The sequence below is a fragment of the Gordionus sp. m RMFG-2023 genome, chromosome 2 (assembly GCF_954871325.1).
Source record: "Gordionus sp. m RMFG-2023 chromosome 2, tfGorSpeb1-WG-v2, whole genome shotgun sequence".
NCBI classification, from domain to species: Eukaryota; Metazoa; Nematomorpha; class Gordioida; order Chordodea; family Parachordodidae; genus Gordionus; species Gordionus sp. m RMFG-2023.
The window spans coordinates 49919015-49925574 of NC_088776.1; positions in this window are offsets into that span (position 1 = coordinate 49919015).

Sequence of the window (6560 nt, forward strand, 5' to 3'; positions counted from 1 at the left end):
GGGACGTCCCTATAATTCCTCGTTCCATTGTAATTCACTATCGAACCCGCAATCCGAAGAACTTACCAACCTACAATTTATTTATAATCATAATGGTTATGAATGGCACTAGTCGTTATTTTAAATCAGAATCTGGCACTTTATTCCTCAAGAGGCCTTAAATATTATTTCTTATGAAATCTTATTTACCTTTTATCACTTACACACTAGGTAACTTTAGCATTGCGGCATCATTTTTCCTAAAAACACTAGGAAAAATTTTTTTATATCTGCAAATACCAAGGCTTTGCCTCAATCAGAGAATATCTTGAAATATTTAGATCCACCTATCCATTCACGGATCTATGAATTATATACATTTATAAAACACAACTTTGACTTTATCAATGTCTCTCTTCAAATTGTGATAGACGCTGAACAATGTGTTATACTAATGCGATATCTTAACACTTGTTTTACTGATGCACAATTTCATTTTTATCATGCATGATTTATTTATAGCGAATTAAACAAATTTTCGGAAAGAATAAGAATATATTATTTGCAAATATTAATTAAAAACCCAGTTATTTTTTAAATTAACCATATCTTTCAGGATTTCTTTTTTTCTACACAAGGAAAACATGGTATTATCGAGTAAATAATATGTGTGATCATTTATTGGTCTGATATATTTAATTAGTAACGTGCTAATTATGTTAACGCTTTTATTATTTTTTTTTGAAATAATAGTTAATATGATTTTTTTTTAAAAGTAAAGTTACAATTTTTAAACGATCAGATTATTTTTAAGGAGAAAATCAGCTGCTATCATCTTCGAAATCTAATAAAAATAATAGTACCCCTTTCTAGGATATATCAACAATATAAATTTTATATCAAAATCATAAGTAAAATTATGTATGTATATACTTATACAAAATAAAAATGTATAAAATTATTATTATATGGTTACAAAATAAGAATAAAAATATATGATTATTTTTTGAAATAAAATAAGATGTTATATCTTTGTTTGTTTGGTACAATATGTTTTATTTGCATGGCGTTTGACAATGCCATCTTTGAATTTATGAATATTGTGAATAGTCCTTTGGAAATATTAAATCTTTTAGCACATTCTCTTTGAGTAAGATTGTAAATATATAATGAAATTTTATAATATAAATGAAGGAATGCATATGCCCACTTTATCTAAATCTTTCTAAAATGGACAAAAAATTAAAAATATGCCCACTTTTTAAAGTAGACAGTTGCCCCAATTTATCAAGGCATTTTTTTAATAGTAGTTTATAAGAATTTGATTTGGGGCTTAAAATTTTTGTCAAATTAGAAAGTTACTCGAATTATCAAGAGACCAAATTAGAGAGGTTTGGCTATATATGCAATAAATAACCACTCAGTCTACTTGGACGATTGATTTTAATAATATTAATTTATACTTATAATTATTTACCTTTTGATCTTAACTTCATTAATAAAATGCATATATCAACAACTTATTTTATAAAAATTAATTAGTGTTTTAAAAAATCACAATTTGTTAAAAACGACCCGATAAAATTTTAGTCAGAATAATATTATCTCGAGATTTGACAAATCTCCAAACCTTTCTGCTATCTATTAGAGAAATCTTCTGACTTTCATAATATTATTTTGGCGAAAATCTTAATCAGGCTTTTTAATAATACTAAAATTAATCATTATTATACCACATTTATTTCATAAAATTATTATAAGCTATCAACATAATTTATAGAAAACCTACTAAACTATTTATCTATAATACCCTAAAAATCGATATTACAGCAATAAGGTAGCAACATCTTCAAATATTTCCCTAGGCTTTTCAAATTTCAGGGATCCCTTAATAAACTTAATAATTGATATAATTAGAAACAAAGAGTAAAAATAAAACCAATCACAATAGACAATCAATGCAGAGGATTGTCAGTCCAGTTAACGCTCCTAAATATCTGCGTGGGCTATATTCTATTGATCGCAAATGATCCATCCAATTATGAACTACCTGGGAATTTTTTAAGGAGTTGAATTAAATTATACATTTGAGAAAAAAGTTTTTATTATTTTTATTTTAATTTAATTATAAATTTGGTTAAATAATTACTCAAGGATCTAAATAAGAATAAGGTAGGTTTAAAAACTTGAATTATAATGTAGGTGGAAGAGGCATTGGATATTTAAATATTATCATTTTAACCTCGTGACTATATTTTTTTAGAATTATATTAGAAAAATTAAGTAGAAAGTCAGGCAAATCCGCTGGTTTATTCCTTAAGCAAATTAATTAAAACTTTTTTTAAATGCATTTTAAGGAATTTTATGGATTACATTTAAAATAAATATTACCTAGTGGTATTAAGTCATTTATTATTAAAACTTCCTTCTTTTAGTCTTAAGCAAAAATAAAATGGTAAAAAATCAAAATATGATATATTATATGAAAATAAAGTTACATAAATATATTTATTGTTACCTTATAAATTATTATTTGATGATCATACACATTAAAATAATAAAAATACTTAATATACGTAACAACTTAAATATTCAAGGTAGCTCCTTAATTGTTATCTCAATAAGTAAAGATGTTAAATGGCTCGATTTTTAAAAACGGCTATCCCAATATTTTAGCAAAAAGATATTATTAGAGCCTGGTGATTTTGCTCATAGGTGGTTGAATGAAAGGTTGGGACATCTATTAACAAAATCTCGAGACTTGCGCCATATTTTACGCTAACTGGTTAGCCGTTTTTAAAAATCTAGCCCTTTTAACAACCCTCAATAAGTAAATATTTTCACTTGATCACTTAATATTTTAATTTAATAGATGCATTTCAACCTCAATTTTATTAAGATAAGGAATTCCTAATCTTGACCAATTTTTAATTCAGCAAAAGGTGCATCTATTTATAAATGATTATTTTATTAAATGATTGTACATATTAAAAAATAAACCAATTAACAATTTAAATATTCAAAGATGTTCCTTAATTATTAGGCAAATTTGAAAGATATTCCATAGACATAAACCCTAATGAAGGCCGGGTAAAATCGGACTCATCTACACCGATGGGGGACATGGTGATGAAGTCCCTTATAAATTATATATATAAAAATTATAGAAACTTTTATAAAAGTAGATTAGCACCTTTAGGACCCATTATTCTAAAAAGCTAGCTACACCCCTGGTCCAAAAGTCGCATTCTATTCAGACAGGAAACCTACATATACATTTTCTTAGTTTTATTGAATCAAATTTAATAATGTAGAACATTTTGATTGTTGATACAAATTTTAAAAATATTGATTATATTATTATTTAAACATTTTTTTATATTTTAACATTATAATTCTTTTACTAATGATTTTCGAAAATTTTATATTAATGGTTTTACTTCCGTCCCTGCTAATACATAAAGTAAATTAATAATATTTAATTTAAAGAAGCTTAAATTTCCCGATTACCCAAATATCTTGTAATTATTTGGTGTTATTGTTTATATATTAAGACTATATGATAGGTAAGTGGATAGCACATTTAAAATTAAACTAAACCAAGCCGAAGTGATCGTCAACCATTATAATTTAATTTCTCCATGTCAATCCCCTGACTACGCTTATGATACCACCTTTACTAACTAAGAATAGCTCTGACTTCAGTTGAAGGCAGTTAGGTTCTGCCTCGAATCAATAAAAATATTTTTGAGCTTGTTATAAATGTGTTATACCATTATCACAAATATTAACTTTTATTTTTGCTGTGTCAACTCAGCACGTTATTTAAATCTTTGATTTTTTTTTAGGAAGCATCAGCTGTTAAAGAAATTTTGCCCAATTTAGACCTAGCTGTTAAGTATGATTATTTAATTTTATACAATTTTATTTATATATAACTCCTAACCCTGGGGTAAGGAAAATAAATATTCTATTCGCTCACTTGTAACTAGTATTGTTAAACGACTCGATATAAGCCGATTTTTAAAAACGGCTAACTCAATATTTCATTCAGAATAATATTACACAAGCCTTAAGATTTCAATCATAAATGGCACAAAGGTTTAGACATCTATTAGCGAAATCTCGAAGTTTGGGCAATAGCTAAAATATTGAGTTAGCCGTTTTTAAAAATAGCCTCAAATCGAGCCCTTTAACAACACTACTTGGAACACTATTTTACATGTTTTTACTTTTAAATTTATTAATAAAGCGGCCACAGTTTAGTTCAAGACACTCCTATAAAATCTGTGAAGAAGGTGGAGGCCAAGATCTTGATTGATACCATGAAAGGTTAGGTACCATAATATAATACATTAAAATTAACGCCTTGGCATAAATCCTCCCCCTTTTTACCGTACCTTTCTTTTCCCATTATCAAAAAATCCGTTGTGCAATAGATTATGCTTGATTAGCATTTTTATACTGTACTTTGTAAGATGTAGTGATGGGAAATTTTTAGGGTATCAGGCCTGTAGCCCGAAAGTTTCAGTTGAGAAAGGCGATGTAAAAAGTATATTAAGGGTCAATATTTGTTGAGGGTTATGTGGGTATATTGAAATAATTGGTTCCCATATATTAGTAGATTATTAACATAATAATAATTATTTTTTAACGAAACAATATACAATTTGTCTGTCTTATCATTATTATGTATATCGTTTGATCTTTTGAAACCCCCTTTGAATTTAGAAGCAATATACATAGAATATGTAGACTTTGTCAAATTGGGAACAAAAATAAAATTTTAAAAATATGCAAAAAAGGAAATTTATATCGAAAAAAATATATTTGAAGATTAACAATGCCACTTGTTAAAATAGAAATAGGTAGTCGGCGCAAGCAATTTATAAATTTAGTGGATTTTTTTTAAAACCAGTATATAATATGTATAATTGCAACAAAAGACATTTGATATCCCCCCAGCTATTTAATAATATTAATGTTTTTTAAGGTCAAAATTAAAATTTAGACAATACGAAAGTTTCTTAAAATATTAAATTTAATAAAATAAAATTTATATTATATGAAGATAGCCCTCTTTTGGTACTTGTGGAAGTTTCATAATTAATGTTGTTAAACGGCTCGATTTAACCCGATTTTTAAAAGCGGCCAACTCAATATTTTAGCTGAGAAATATTGCCTAAGCTAAGAGATTTCGATAATAGATGTCCAAATCTTTATGCCATCTATGAGTAAAATCTTGAGGCTTGTGTAATATTTTTCTGGATAAAATATTGGGTTAGCCATTTTTAAAAATCGGCTCAAAATCGAGCCATTTAACAATATGTTTAAATATATATTTAAAGGGTATTAGTGATAGAAACTACCTAAGTACTAGTAGATCTGAAACGGATTTAAATTGTAACTATAAGTATTTTAACAATAATAAATTATTATTATTATTTTTTTTAAATTGTAAAAATAAATGTGGATTATATTTTATAGGTTTTAAAAAATTATTGATCTATTTTTTCAAAGATAACCAATATCAATAATTTATTTATATTAACCAATTTAGGGTCGGCGATGAGAAAAGCAATCAAGAACAAGAGAGGTATATTCAGATGGATTACTAAGTCAACGAAAAAACCATAGAAGATCCATTATTTATAGCATTATCCAAAATGTTTAACTCTTTTATTGTTAATGCTATATTTTTGTTTTGTATAATTTAATTAAAAGATATTTATATTTCATCACGTGGTCATAACTATAGAAAAAGAAAAGAGGAGAGGGGTTGGATTGAAATTCTTTTGATGTAAAGAATTTAGAAATGCTAGCTGCTATGTATTAAGTAGTAAAGCATCTTTCAATCGAAACCTAATAAAGTATCTTCAGATACTTTTACATTGTTAGATAATAGATATAATATAATACATTATTTTTTTAACTGAGGCAATTTTTCGTAATGAATTCCTCGTTTGCTAATATATCAACATTGAGTTGGAATTTAGAATTAAAAACCCATTCTTTCTTCAAATTGGATTTTCAAGTAATTAAAATGTTTTTTAAAAATCAAATACGTCTAATTTGTTTATTTATTGTAAATGAAACAAATTTATCTTACTTTTTTTCACTATTTGTGAATAATAATTTTAATTTATTTAAAAATGGTTCTAATTTCATCTTCGTCAGATAAATTGCAAATTTTTTGTATAAATAAATGAAAGAAATACATTAATTAAATATAATGATTGAGATTAGTTTTGTCCAAAATCGAGATTTCTATTTAAACGAAAAATATTACTTAAGCCTCTAGATTTAGTCCAAAGAATACTAAAACGGTTATCTATATGCAAAATCCTTGAGCAAAATAAAAATAATTTACTGTTTTTAAAAATCGGTATTATCTAGGTTTTCGACAATGCTAATAAAAGTTATAAACATAATGTAGAAAACCAATATATATATTTAATCCATTTTTATGACCATAATAATAACATCATAAAAACAAAATGTCCAACGATAATTTAAAAAAAGCCCATAAATATCAATTATAAATGACAGATGCAACACTAATTAAATTTATATTGATCATA